This window comes from Scyliorhinus canicula, chromosome 12 (assembly GCF_902713615.1).
Source record: "Scyliorhinus canicula chromosome 12, sScyCan1.1, whole genome shotgun sequence".
Classification (NCBI taxonomy): Eukaryota; Metazoa; Chordata; class Chondrichthyes; order Carcharhiniformes; family Scyliorhinidae; genus Scyliorhinus; species Scyliorhinus canicula.
The window spans coordinates 52,934,557-52,950,137 of record NC_052157.1 but is presented as its reverse complement, the minus strand read 5'-3'; positions in this window follow the sequence as shown (position 1 = coordinate 52,950,137).

Genomic DNA, 15,581 nt, shown 5'->3' with positions numbered 1-15,581 from the left:
GGCATTTAAGTGGTCGCTGGATAGACATATGGATGAAAATGGAATAGTGTAGGTCAAATAGGCTTCAGATGGTTTCACAGGTCGGCGCAACATCGAGGGCCGAAGGGCCCGTACTGCGCTGTAATGATCTATGTTCTAAGTTCTATGGGAGGGTCGATTTTTAGGGTCGCGAGGCTGCATATCGTGAGTGGGGTAGGGGCCCCCTGAACTTCAGGGTTAGGCTCCTGAGGTTGCATTGGAAATCTAGACCCAATAGGAGAGGAGCGCAGAGGTCTGGGAGCACATATAATTTAAAATTGGCGTACTCAGCACCCTGTATTGCTAGGGTTGCGGTAGTGCACCGAGTGCGACCGAGAGGCGAGGGTGATGGTTTGGTGCGTCGGGAAAATTGTGAGCGAGCAGTGTCTTACCATGTCCAGGTGAATGAAGCTCTCTGTGCTCCCGGAGTTGGAAAGGCAAGGCACAGATACAAATACAATGGTGGATTATTAGCATAATACATTCACCACACCCTGTGGATCACCTTAAACTGTATCCGACTGAGCCTGGCACACGACGAGGACTCACCTGAGGCCATACTCATATAACCCAACCTCCAACTCCCCACCCAACTCTTCCCCCCACTTCAATTTCACCTCCCTTATCCTGATAAATCTTTGATACCTTTCCCTCTCCCACTCCCGCTTTCGACAACATCTTATCCTGTATCCCCTGGGGCGGTAGGTGTGGGAAGGTCGATACCTGCCTCCGCACAAAGTCTCTCACCTGCAAGTAGTGAAACCCATTCCCACTGGGCAGCTCAAACTCTTCCTCCAACTCTTCTAAACATGGAAAGCCCCCAGCTATAAACAGAATCTCAATCCGCTCGATCCCTGCCCGCTGCCACCCCCGAAACCCTCCATCCAGCACGCCCCTGGAACAAACTGGTGATTCTTTCCTCACAGACTTACAAAATTAAAATAAAATATTGCGGTTTCTGTCCAGTATCCGAGACACTGTTGGAGTCTGGTCCGGGATCACACACACACACTGACACACACAAGTACACACACTGACACACCCACTGACACACACACACTGACACACACACGTACACACACTGACACACCCACTGACACACACACACTCACACACACTGACACACACATGTACACACACTGACATACACACACTCACACACATTGACACACACACTGACACACACACACTGACACACCCACTGACACACACATACACGCACATAGAGACATACACACAGACACCCACAGAAACAATCACACACAGGAACATACACACAGGGACAGAGATACACACACAGACACACGCACACTGATACACAGACACACACACTGACACACACACATGCACACACACATGCACCTGACATAGCCATTATGTTCTTTTGTCTTTACCCGGGATGGTAATCAGTCTGGATGTTTTTTAAATGCACCTTGTCTGGAAATACAGGGTGGGGTCCCATTGTCACTGAGACAAACTCTCTGAAGCCACTCCTGTCAGTGGCTGACTGCACATTCTTCATCCCCCCTTAGGGTTTGTGTCCATTTTAAAATATAAAACACAGGACTTTTTATAATCCAGTATATTTGTGTATAATTTCATGTATTTGTTTTCTCCTCATCATAACAATAGATGCATTTGGACGTCAAGGGACAAAGGTTAGATTATCTCATGTTGGAGATGGTCATTGCCTTTGCAATGAATGCAGAAATTGTAATATATTATATTTATATTTGTGGCAGTAATATTATTAAAGAACCTAGGTTGAGATATCCAGATTGTGTCTGCTAAAGGTGTAATTAAGAAGTCATAAAACACGAGGTCATGATTGATGCTAACCATTTACTTGTATACATATAGAGGGCTAATGGGACATTGTTATGATTGCTGTAGATTCCCCAGAGATAATGTATGGGAGGTCATACTTAGACCTAGCTAAGCAGGTAATGAGACATCTGCTTGGGATACAGACAATGTAATAAATGGGAGGAGCCAGGTCTGTCTGAAGTTTGCCATTGGTTTTGAGTCTGACAAGACAGGAGGATTTTAAGTTGAACAGCAGTTTTGCGAAATCCTGCTAGGTTGAGCAGTCCTGGTTCTGCTCCTGAAACGGTCTCTCTCTCCAAACGTCTCCACAAACTAAGGAAGTAATCTGTTAACTTTATTTATAAGTGACATTTAAACTGTATTGGGTTGCTGAAATTGAATCAGTATCTGGTATAGATAGTAAGTTTAAGTGTTTCCTTGTGACTCAGAACTGTTTAATTGTTAATTGTAAAGCTATTTCTTTGATGTTGATGTGGTTAATTCTGTGGTTAAATTAAAGTTTGTTTTAACATAAAAGACACCTATTGGCCAGAGTCATCACTCTTGGGGTGAAGTATCCTTTCGTCAATGTTTTACAAATTTGAAACTAGTTTGCGGTTCATGTCCGGTATCTGAACAAAAGCTGAGGTCTCGTCCGGTGTCCTAACACTTGGCACTTGTGTGTTGCGAATGTAACTTGCCGTTTGTCAGCCCAAGCCTGGAGATTGTCCAAGTCTTGCTGCATTTGGACATGGACTGCTTCATTATCTGAGGAGTCGTGAATGGTATTGAACATTGTGCAGTTATTTGTGAACATCCCAACTTCTCAGCTTATGATGGAAGGGAGGTCATTGATGAAGCACCTTGATGAGGATGTTTGGGGCTAAGACACTACCCTGAGGAACTCCTGCAGTGATGTCCTGGAGCTGAAATGATTGCCTTCAACCATTTTCCTTTGTGCCAGGTATGACTCCAACCAGCAGAGAGATTTCCCCCTGATGCCCATTGACTCCAGTTTTGCTGGAGGTCCTTGATGCCATACTCGGTCAAATGCTGCCTTGATGTCAAGGGCAGTCACTCTCACCTCACCTCTGGCATTCAGCTCTTTTGTGAGTGTTTGAACCAAGGCTGTAATGAGGTCAGGAGCTGAGTGACCCTGGCGGAACCCAAACTAAGTGTATGTGAGCAGCTTATTGCTGAGTAAGTGCTGCTTGATAGCACTGTTAATGACTCCTCCCATTACTTTACTGATGTGGGGAGTAGACTGATGGGGTGGGAATTGGCCTGGTAGGAATTGGCTGGCTTACATTTGTCCTGTTTCTCGTGTACAGGACACATTTGGGCAATTTTCCACATTGCCATGGAGATGCCAGTGTACTGGAACAGCTTGGTTAGAGGTGCAGCCAGTTATGGGCACAAGTACTAGTGCTGGAATATTGTCAGGACTCATAGCCTATCCAGTATCCATGCCTTCAGCCATTTCTTGATAAAATGTGGAGTGAATCGTATTGGCTGAAGACTGACATCTGTGATGCTGGATCATCTACTCGTCCCGTCTGGCTGAAGACTGTTGCGAATGCCTCAGCCTTGTCTTTTGCACAGATGTGCTGGGATCCTCCGTCATTGAGGATGGGGATATTTGTGGAGTCTCCTCCTCCAGTGAGTCGTTTAATTGCCCAGCACCATTCACGGCTGGATGTGGCGGGACTGCAGAGTTTTGATCTGATCCGGTGGTTGCGAGATCGCGCAGCTCTGCCTATTACTTGCTGCATGAGCTGTTTGGCACACACGTAGTCCTGTGTTGTAGCTTCCCCAGGTCAACACCTCAGTTTTAGACATGCCTAGTGCTGCCCCTGGCATGCCATCCTGCATGCTTCATTGAACCAGGGTTAATCCCCCGGCATGGTATTAATGGTAGAGTGAGGGATATGCCGGGCCATGAGATTACAGGTGAGACAGGACATACCCAGGAATGGTGACAGTGGCGTCCGGGACATTATCTGTAAGGTATGATTCTGTGAGAGTCACTATGTCAGGCTGCTGCTTGACTAGTCTGTGAACTAGTCTGTGGGGCAGCTCTCCCAACTTTGGCACAAGCCCCCAGATGTTAGTAAGGAGGACTTTGTAGGGTCGACAGGGCTGGGTTTGCTGTTGTCATTTGTGGTGCCGAGGTTGATGCTGGGTGATCGAGCGGAGAGAAAGTGTTGCAGGAGGTGTCGTTGGTGTAGGACCAAGACAGGAATGGAGCACGTCAGCTAATCACCGTGAATCTGGGCAAAATACTCTTGGCCATTCTACAGCATCACCAACAGAAAAAGCCCTGATGCAAGAAACATGCTAATCCGTGGATAGCTTCCTCCCTAGCCACTCCCCGCAAGAGAAAAACAGTTCAAAATCCATCGGAATGCAGGTAAATGGGTTGGATTTTCATCAAGGCAGTTGAGATTCACAAATGGAAGCAAGTGTATAACCACAGAGAACTCCGAGAGTGAGTGGTCGGCCCTCAGAGTGGGTTCAAATTACTCCAGAACATGGGCCGAAGAACACATTCTCCCCATGTCTGCGTGGGTTTCACCCCCACAGCACAGAGATGTACAGGGTGGGTGGATTGGCCACGCTAAATTCCCCCTTAATTGGAAAAAAAATTAATTAGGTACCTTACATTTATTTTTAAAAAGGAAAAAGGGGCTGGGGAAAGGAGACAGAGGAAAGAGGACAGGGTAAAAGGGACATGGTAAAGAGGACTGGATAAAGGGGACTGGGTAAAGGACGCAGGGTAAATGGGGCAAGGTAGAGGGGACTGATTAAAGGGCACAGGGTAAAGGGGACATAGTAAAGGGAACGGGGCAAAGGGGTAAAGGGGACGGAGTAAACAGCACGGGGTAAAGGGGACAGGGTAAAGGGAACAGGGTAAAGGGAACAGGGTAAAGGGGATGGAGTATACGGCACGGGGTAAAGGGGACAGGGTAAAGGGGATAGACCAAAGGGGATGGGTTAAAGGGGACGGAGTAAAGGGGACAGGGTAAAGGGGACAGGGTAAAGGGGATTGATTAAAGGGGACGGAGTCAACGGCACGGGGTAAGGGGACAGGCTAAAGGGGATGGGGTAAAGGAGGCGGGGTAAAGGGGACAGGGTAAAGGGGACGGGGTAAAGGGGATGGGGTAAAGGGGACGGGTAAAGGGGATGGGGTAAAGGAGACAGGGTAAAGGGAATAGGTAAAGGAAATAGGGTAAAGGGGACAGGGTAAAGGGGAGGGGGTAAAGGAGACAGGGTAAAAGGGACAGGGTAAAGGGGATGGGGTAAAGGGGATGGGGTAAAGGAGGCGGGTAAAGGGGACAGGGTAAAGGGGACAGGGTAAAGGGGACAGGGTAAAGGGGACCGGGTAAAGGGGATGGGGTAAAGGAGGTGGGGTTAAGGGGACAGGCTAAAGGGGACGTAGTAAACGGCACGGGTAAAGGGGACAGGGTAAAGGGGATGGGGTAAAAGGGGGCGGGGTAAAGGGGATGGGGAAAGGGGATGAGGTGGAAGGGAATGGGTAAAGGGACGGAGTAAATGGCAGGGGGTAAAGTGTCAGGGTAAAGGGGACAGGGTAAAGGGGATGGGGTAAAGGAGGCGGGGTAAAGGGGATGGGGAAAGGGATGGGGTAAAGGAGGCGGGGTAAAGGGGACAGGGTAAAGGGGACAGGGTAAAGGGGATGGGTAAAGGAGGTGGGGTAAAGGAGGCGGGGAAAAGGGGACAGGGTAAAGGGGATGGGGTAAAGGAGGCGGGGTAAAGGAGGTGGGGTAAAGGGGACAGGGTAAAGGGGACGGGGTAAAGGGGATGGGGTAAAGGGGACAGGGTAAAGGGGATGGGGTAAAGGAGGCGTGGTAAAGGGGAGGGGACAGGGTAAAGGGGATGGGGTAAAGGAGGTGGGGTAAAGGGGACAGGGTAAAAGGGGATGGGGTAAAGGAGGCGGGGTAAAGGGGACAGGGTAAAGGGGACGGGGTAAAGGGGACAGAGTAAATGGCACGGGGTAAAGGGGACAGGGTAAAGGGTCAGGGTAAAGGGGATGGGGTAAAGGGGATGGGGTAAAGGGGATGGGGTGAAGGGGATGGGGTAAAGGGAACGGGGTAAAGGGAACACGGTAAAGGGAACAGGGTAAAGGGAACAGGTTAAAGGTGATGGGAAAAGGAGACAGTAAAGGAGAAAGTGTAAACGGTACTTGATAAAGTGGACAGGGTAAAGGGGATGGGAGAAGGGGACAGGGTAAAGGGAACAGGGTAAAGGGAACAGGGTAAAGGGAACAGGGTAAAGGGAACAGGGTAAAGGGAACAGGGTAAAGGGAACAGGGTAAAGGGGACGAGGTAAAGGGGATGGGAGAAGGGGACAGGGTAAAGGGGATGGGGTAAAGGGGAAGGGAGAAGGGGACAGGGTAAAGGGAACCGGGTAAAGGGGACAGGGTAAAGGGGAAGGGAGAAGGGGACAGGGTAAATGGAACAGGGTAAAGGGGACGGGGTAAATGGAACAGGGTAAAGGGAACAGGGTAAAGGGAACAGGGTAAAGGGAACAGGATAAAGGGGACCGGGTAAAGGGGGCAGGATAAAGGGAACAGGGTAACTGGAACAGGTTAAAGGCAAACAGGGTAAAGGGACGGGGTAAAGGGAACAGGGTAAAGGGAACAGGGTAAAGGGAACGGGATAAAGGGAACAGGGTAACGGAAACAGGTTAAAGGCAAACAGGGGGAAAGGGGACGGGGTAAAGGGAACAGGGTAAAGGGAACAGGGTAAAGGGAACGGGGTAAAGGGAACGGGGTAAAGGGAACGGGTAAAGGGAACAGGGTAAAGGGAACAGGGTAAAGGGAACAGGTTAAAGGTGATGGGAAAAGGAGACAGTAAAGGAGAAAGCGTAAAGGGTTCTTGATAAAGGGGACAGGATAAAGGGGATGGAGAAGGGGACAGGGTAAAGGGGACGGGGTAAAGGAGAAGGGAGAAGGGGACAGGGTAAAGGGAACGGGCTAAAGGTAATGGGAAAAGGTGACAGTAAAAGGAGACAGGGTAAATGGTACTGGATAAAGTGTATGGGGTAAAGGGAACAGGGATAAAGGGAACAGGGTAAAGGGAACAGGTTAAAGGTGACGGGAAAAGGAGACAGTAAAGGAGACAGCATAAAGGGTACTGGATAAAGGGGGCAAGGTAAAGGGGACGGGAGAAAATGGACAGGGTAAAGGGAACAGGGTAAAGGGGACAGGGTAATGGGAATGGGGTAAAGCCAATGGGGTAAAGGGAATGGGGTAAACGGAACAGGGTAAAGGGAACAGGGTAATGGGAATGGGGTAAAGCGAACGGGGTAAAGGGAACAGGGTAAAGGGAACAGGGTAAAGGGAATAAGGTAAAAGGGACAGGGTAAAAGGAACAGGGTAAAGGGAATAGGGTAAAGGGAACAGGGTAAAGGTGATGAGAAAGGGAGTCAGTAAAGGAGACAGGGTAAATGGTACTGGATAAAGGGGATGGGTAAATGGACGGGGTAAAGTGAATGGGTAAAGGTAACAGGTTAAAGGTGATGGGAAAAGGAGACAGTATATGAGAAAGCGTAAAGGGTACTTGATAAAGGGGACAGGGTAAAGGGGATGGGTAAAGGGGATTGGGTAAAGGGGAAGGGAGAAGGGGACAGGGCAAAGGGAACCGGGTAAAGGGGACGGGGTAAAGGGGAAGGGAGAAGGGGACAGGGTAAATGGAACAGGGTAAAGGGGACAGGGTAAATGGAACAGGGTAAAGGGGACGGTGTAAATGGAACAGGGTAAATGGAACAGGGTAAAGGGAATAGGGTAAAGGGAACGGGATAAAGGGGACGGGGTAAAGGGAACAGGGTAATGGGAACAGATTAAAGGCAAACAGGGTAAAGGGACGGGGTAAAGGGAACAGGGTAAAGGGAACAGGGTAAAGGGAACAGGGTAAAGGGAACAGGGTAAAGGGAACAGGGTAAAGGGGACGAGGTAAAGGGGACAGGGTAAAGGGAACAGGGTAAAGGGAACAGGGTAAAGGGGACGAGGTAAAGGGGATGGGAGAAGGGGACAGGGCAAAGGGGATGGGGTAAAGGGGAAGGGAGAAGGGGACAGGGTAAAGGGAACCGGGTAAAGGGGACGGGGTAAAGGGGAAGGGAGAAGGGGACAGGGTAAATGGAACAGGGTAAAGGGGACGGGGTAAATGGAACAGGGTAAAGGGAACAGGGTAAAGGGAACAGGGTAAAGGGAACAGGGTAAAGGGAACAGGGTAAAGGGAACAGGGTAAAGGGAACAGGGTAAAGGGGATGGGGTAAAGGGGGCAGGATAAAGGGAACAGGGTAACTGGAACAGGTTAAAGGCAAACAGGGGAAAGGGACGGGGTAAAGGGAACAGGGTAAAGGGAACAGGGTAAAGGGAACAGGGTAAAGGGAACAGGGTAAAGGGAACAGGGTAAAGAGGACGAGGTAAAGGGGACAGGGTAAAGGGAACAGGGGTAAAGGGAACAGGGTAAAGGGGACGAGGTAAAGGGGATGGGAGAAGGGGACAGGGCAAAGGGGATGGGGTAAAGGGGAAGGGAGAAGGGGACAGGGTAAAGGGAACCGGGTAAAGGGGACGGGGTAAAGGGGAAGGGAGAAGGGAACAGGGTAAATGGAACAGGGTAAAGGGGACGGGGTAAATGGAACAGGGTAAAGGGAACAGGGTAAAGGGAACAGGGTAAAGGGAACAGGGTAAGGGAACAGGGTAAAGGGGACGGGGTAAAGGGGGCAGGATAAAGGGAACAGGGTAACTGGAACAGGTTAAAGGCAAACAGGGGAAAGGGACGGGGTAAAAGGGAACAGGGTAAAGGGAACAGGGTAAAGGGGAACGGGGTAAGGGAACAGGGTAAAGGGGACGAGGTAAAGGGGACAGGGTAAAAGGAACAGGGTAAAGGGAACGGGCTAAAGGTAATGGGAAAAGGTGACAGTGAAAGGAGACAGGGTAAATGGTACTGGATAAAGTGTATGGGTAAAGGGAACAGTGATAAAGGGGACAGGGTAAAGGGAACAGGTTAAAGGTGACGGGTAAAGGAGACAGTTAAGGAGACAGCGTAAAGGGTACTGGATAAAGGGGGCAAGGTAAAGGGGATGGGAGAAAATGGACAGGGTAAAGGGAACAGGGTAAAGGGGACAGGGTAATGGGAATGGGGTAAAGCCAATGGGGTAAAGGGAATGGGGTAAACGGAACAGGGTAAAGGGAACAGGGTAAAGGGAATAAGGTAAAAGGGACAGGGTAAAAGGAACAGGGTAAAGGGAATAGGGTAAAGGGAACAGGGTAAAGGTGATGAGAAAGGGAGTCAGTAAGGAGACAGGGTAAATGGTACTGGATAAAGAGGATGGGTAAATGGACGGGGTAAAGTGAATGGGTAAAGGTAACAGGTTAAAGGTGATGGGAAAAGGAGACAGTATAGGAGAAAGCGTAAAGGGTACTTGATAAAGGGGACAGGGTAAAGGGGATGGGTAAAGGGGATTGGGTAAAGGGGAAGGGAGAAGGGGACAGGGCAAAGGGAACCGGTTAAAGGGGACCGGGTAAAGGAGAAGGGAGAAGGGGACAGGGTAAATGGAACAGGGTAAAGGGGACAGGGTAAATGGAACAGGGTAAAGGGGACGGTGTAAATGGAACAGGGTAAATGGAACAGGGTAAAGGGAATAGGGTAAAGGGAACGGGATAAAGGGGACGGGTAAAGGGAACAGGGTAATGGGGAACAGGTCAAAGGCAAACAGGGTAAAAGGACGGGGTAAAGGGAACAGGGTAAAGGGAACAGGGTAAAGGGAACAGGGTAAAGAGGACGAGGTAAAGGGGACAGGGTAAAGGGAACAGGGTAAAGGGAACAGGGTAAAGGGAACAGGATAAAGGGGACGAGGTAAAGGGGATTGGAGAAGGGGACAGGGTAAAGGGGATGGGGTAAAGGGGAGGGAGAAGGGACAGGTAAAGGGAACCGGGTAAAGGGGATGGGGTAAAGGGGAAGGGAGAAGGGGACAGGGTAAAGGGGACGGGTAAATGGAACAGGGTAAAGGGAACGGGTAAAGGGAACAGGGTAAAGGGAACAGGATAAGGGGACGGGGTAAAGGGGGCAGGATAAAGGGAACAGGGTAACTGGAACAGGTTAAAGGCAAACAGGGTAAAGGGAACAGGGTAAAGGGAACGGGATAAAGGGAACAGGGTAAAGGGAACAGGGTAATGGGGGCAGGATAAAGGGAACAGGTAACTGGAACAGGTTAAAGGCAAACAGGGTAAAGGGACGGGGTAAAGGGAACAGGGTAAAGGGAACAGGGTAAAGGGAACAGGGTAAAGGGAACGGGGTAAAGGGAACAGGGTAAAGGGAACAGGGTAAAGGGTAAAGGGGACGGGGTAAAGGGGACGGGGTAAAGGGGACGGGATAAAGGGAACAGGGTAACGGAAACAGGTTAAAGGCAAACAGGGGAAAGGGACGGGGTAAAGGGAACAGGGTAAAGGGACGGGGTAAAGGGAACAGGGTAAAGGGAACAGGGTAAAGGGAACGGGGTAAAGGGAACGGGGTAAAGGGCACGGGGTAAAGGGGACGAGGTAAAGGGGACAGGGTAAAAGGAACAGTGTAAAGGGAACGGGTCAAAGGTAATGGGAAAATGTGACAGTGAAAGGAGACAGGGTAACTGGTACTGGATAAAGTGTATGGGTAAAGGGAAGAGGATAAAGGGGACAGGGTAAAGGGAACAGGTTAAAGGTGACGGGTAAAGGAGACAGTTAAGGAGACAGCGTAAAGGGTACTGGATAAAGGGGACAAGGTAAAGGGGACAGGAGAAAGTGGACAGTGTAAAGGGACAGGGTAAAGGGAATAGGGTAAAGGGGACAGGGTAATGGGAATGGGGTAAAGGGAACAGGATAAAGGGGACGGGGTAAAGGGGACAGGGTAACGGGAACAGGGTAACGGGAACAGGTTAAAGGCAAACTGGGTAAAGTGGACGGGGTAAAGGGAACAGGGTAAAGGGAACAGGATAATGGGGACGGGGTAAAGGGAACAGGGTAAAGGGAACAGGGTAAAGGCAAACAGGGTAACGGGAACAGGGTAACGTGAACAGGGTAAAGGGAAACAGGGTAAAGGGGACGTGTAAAGGGAACGGGGTAAAGGGTAAAGGGAACAGGGTAACGGGAACAGGGTAAAGGCAAACAGGGTAAAGGGGACAGGGTAAAGGGGACGGGGTAAAGTGGACTGGGTAATGGGGACGGGTAAAGGGAACATGGTTACGGGAACAGGGTAAAGGGAACAGGGTAAAGGGGACATGGTTACGGGAACAGGGTAAATGGAACAGGGTAAAGGGGACAGGGTAAATGGAACAGGGTGAAGGGAACAGGGTAAAGGGGACAGGGTAAGGGGACAGGGTAAAGGGGACAGGGTAAAGGGGACAGGTAAAGGGGACAGGGTAAAGGGAACAGGGTGAATTGAACAGGGTAAGGGAACAGGGTAAAACGAACAGGTTAAGGGAACATGGTACAGGGAAAGAGGGTAAAGGGGACAGGTAAAGGGAACAGGGTAAAGGGGACAGGGTAAAGGTGATGGGGTAAAGGGAACAGGTAAAGGGGACAGGGTAAAGGGAACAGGGTGAATTGAACAGGGTAAAGGGAACAGGGTAAAAGGAACAGGTTAAGGGAACATGGTACAGGGAAAGAGGGTAAAGGGGATGGGGTAAAGGGGACAGGTAAAGGGAACAGGGCAAAGGGAATGGGGAAAAGGTGATGGGAAAAGGAGTCAGTAAAGGAGACAGGGTAAATGGTACTGGATAAAGGGGATGGGTAAAAGAGACGGGTCAAGGGAATGGGTAAAGTGAACAGGGTAAAGGGGACAGGGGTAAAAGGACAGGGTAAAGGGGACAGGGTAAAAGGAACATGGTAAAGGGGACAGGGTAAAGGGAACAGGCTAAAAGGGAACAGGTTAAAGAGAACAGGGTAAAGGGAACAGGTTAAAAGGGAACAGGGTAAAGGGAACGGGGTAAAAGGAACGGGTAAAGGGAACAGGGTAAAGGGAACAGGGTAAAGGGAACAGGGTAAAGGGAACAGGGTAAAGGGGGCAGGATAAAGGTGGCAGGATAAAGTGTACTGGATAAAGGGGACAGGGTGAAGGGAACAGGGTGAAAGGGATAGGGTAAAGGGGATGCAGTGAAGGGGATGGGGTAAAGGGGATGGGGTAAAGGGGACAGTTTAAAGGGAAAGGGGTAAATGGGACAGGGTAAAGGGGTCGGGAAATGGAGACAGTAAAGGAGACGGGTAAAGGGTACTGGATAAAGCAGACTGGGTAAAGAGGACTGGATTAAAGGATTGGGGTAAAGGGGACAGTGTAAAGGGTACATTGTAAAGGGGATTGTTTAAGGCGGGTGGGGTAAAAGGGACTGGATAAAGAGGACAGGATAAAGGGAATGGGGTAAAGGGGACAGTGTAAAGGGAACATTGTAAAGGGGATTGTTTAAAGGTGGTGGTGTAAAAGAGACTGGATAAAGGGGAATGGAGAAGGTAGATGCTGAAAGTTTGTGTGAGTTTTGATTATTACACAGGTTGTCCTCTAAATGAATCTTTATTGATTTGAATACATAAAAGCTGAAGACATCAGTGACAGATATCTCCCCGATTTAAACAGAAGCATTCCGATAAATTATTTACAAACAATCCCACAAAACCTCTTGAAACAAAATATGCTACAATAAACATCGGAGAGTGGGGAACGAGAGCTCAGGGATACCTTTCCATCGCCCCCAACAATCACTCACCCCACCACCAAACATTAGTCTTCTTAAGCAAACACCCAGTATTTAACTGACGGGGAGAATTTCAGTATAACGGTGAGGTGAGTGAAACGTTGACAAGTCCCGGTCTCAATGTCATGGCGAATGAGTGGAACATTCACATGGTCCAAACCCATTCAATCACTGACTCTACCTACCTATTTAATCCCCTCCCACATCCCCATGTACACTCTCCCCTATCACTGACTACCCCCCATTTAATCCCCTCCCTCACCCCCCTGTACACTCTCCCCATCACTGACCCTACCCACCTATTTAATCCCCTTCCACATCCCCATGTACACTCTCCCCTATCACTGACTACCCACCTATTTAATCCCCTCCCACATCCCCCTGTACACTCTCCCCATCACTGACTCTACTCACCCATTTAATCCTCTCCCTCATCCCCATGTACACTCTCCCCTATCATTGACTCTACCCACCCATTTAATCCCCTCCCACACCCCCATGTACACTGTCCCTATCACTGACTCCACCCACCCATTTAATCCCCTCCCACATCCCCATGTACACTGTCCCTTTCACTGACTACCCACCCATTTAATCCCCTCCCTCATCCCCATGTACAGTCCCCCCATCACGGACTCTGCCCACCCATTTAATCCCCTCCCACATCCCCATGTACACTGTCCCTATCACTGACTCTACCCACCCATTTAATCCCCTCCCACATCCCCATGTACACTGTCCCTATCACTGACTCTACCCACCCATTTAATCCCCTCCCACAGCCCCTCTGTTCCCAGGGGAAGGTTTGATGGGGACCCATCAAAAGAATCATCATACTGGGCAGCTGGTTTTGGGGCTGGGTGATGGTTGGATGGGCGGGGGTGGGGGGATCTGGGTGGGTGTTTTTTGAGGGGCAATTTGTGGTGTTGGGGAGGTGCTCCTGTGGGTTTGGGTAGGGGCTGGTTGTTGGCCAGCTGGAGGGAGCTGTATCTGGAGGTCTGGGTGGGAATGTCTTTGTTTGAAGGTCTTGGTACATAGAACATAGAACAGTACAGCACAGAACAGGCCCTTCGGCCCTCAATGTTGTGCCGAGCCATGATCACCCTACTCAAACCCACGTATCCACCCTATACCCGTAACCCCCCTTTAACCTTACTTTTTATTAGGACACTACGGGCAATTTAGCATGGCCAATCCACCTAACCCGCACATCTTTGGACTGTGGGAGGAAACCGGAGCACCCGGAGGAAACCCACGCACACAGGGGGAGGACGTGCAGACTCCACACAGACAGTGACCCAGCCGGGAATCGAACCTGGGACCCTGGAGCTGTGAAGCATTTATGCTAACCACCATGCTACCCTGCTGCCCCAGGTGGGGGTCTGGGTGGGGATATTGGTGGGGGGCTGTGTGGGATGTTGCATTGGGGGTTGTGTGGGGTTCTATATTGGGGTAGTCCGCTGTGTGGGAGCTGTGACTTGGGGGGGGGACTGTGACGGGGGGGGGGGGGGATGTGACTGGGGGGGGATGTGACTGGGGGGGGACTGTGACTGGGGGGGGCTGTGTTTGGTGTCTGGCTGGAGGGATGTGTGTGGGGGGCTGTGTGAGGGGCCTGGCTGGGCGGCCTGGATGGGGGTCTGGATCGGAGGGCTGTGTGTTTGGGGGGCTGTATGGAGGGGGAGGGGTGCTGTGTATGCGCTGTGTGGGCGATCTAGGTGGGGGCCTGGGTGGGGATATTGGTGGGGGTCTGTGTGGGATGTTGCATTGGGGGTTGTGTGGGGTTCTATATTGGGGCTGTGTTGGGTGGCTGTGTTTGTTTGGGGGGCTCTGTTGTTAAGTAATGGGTTAAGAGACATTGCAATTAGTTGTCTCATTTATGTTAAGTATCCAATAATTGACACTGATTATGTAAAGGGGCTTCAGGTGGCCTCTGCATCTGGTGATGTATAGTTAGAGTTTTGTGTAGAGTCTGTTGGAATGAAAAAAATGTGTGTTGGTGAAAAAGGAACAGAACTTTCGACTTTTCATACCACAGCAACTAAAACGACTAACATCTGTTTGGGGGATGGGATGGTGTTTTGAGGGAGGGTGGGGGATGGGATGGTGTTTTGAGGGAGGGTGGGGGATGGGATGGTGTTTTGAGGGAGGGTGGGGGATGGGATGGTGTTTTGAGGGAGGGTGGGGGATGGGATGGTGTTTTGAGGGAGGGTGGGGGATGGGATGGTGTTTTGAGGGAGGGTGGGGGATGGGATGGTGTTTTGAGGGAGGGTGGGGGATGGGATGGTGTTTTGAGGGAGGGTGGGGGATGGGATGGTGTTTTGAGGGAGGGTGGGGGATGGGATGGTGTTTTGAGGGAGGGTGGGGGATGGGATGGTGTTTTGAGGGAGGGTGGGGGATGGGATGGTGTTTTGAGGGAGGGTGGGGATGGGATGGTGTTTTGCGGAGGATGGGGGATGGGATGGGGTTTCGGAGGAGGGTGGGGGATGGGGTTTCGGAGGAGGGTGGGGGATGGGGTTTCGGAGGAGGGTGGGAATGGGGTTTCGGAGGAGGGTGGGAATGGGGTTTCGGAGGAGGGTGGGGGATGGTGTTCCGGGGGTGGGTGGGGGATGGGATGGTGTTCCGGGGGTGGGTGGGGGATGGGATGGTGTTCCGGGGATGGGATGGTGTTCCGGGGGTGGGTGGGGGATGGGATGGTGTTCCGGGGGTGGGTGGGGGATGGGATGGTGTTCCGGGGGTGGGTGGGGGATGGGATGGTGTTCCGGGGGTGGGTGGGGGGTGGGGTGGTGTTGCGGGGGTGGGTGGGGGATGGGATGGTGTTCCGGGGGTGGGTGGGGGATGGTGTTCCGGGGGTGGGTGGGGGATGGGATGGTGTTCCGGGGGTGGGTGGGGGATGGGATGGTGTTCCGGGGGTGGGTGGGGGATGGTGTTCCGGGGGTGGGTGGGGGATGGTGTTCCGGGGGTGGGTGGGGGATGGTGTTTTGGAGGTGGGTTGGGGTTTTCTGGGGGGTGGGATG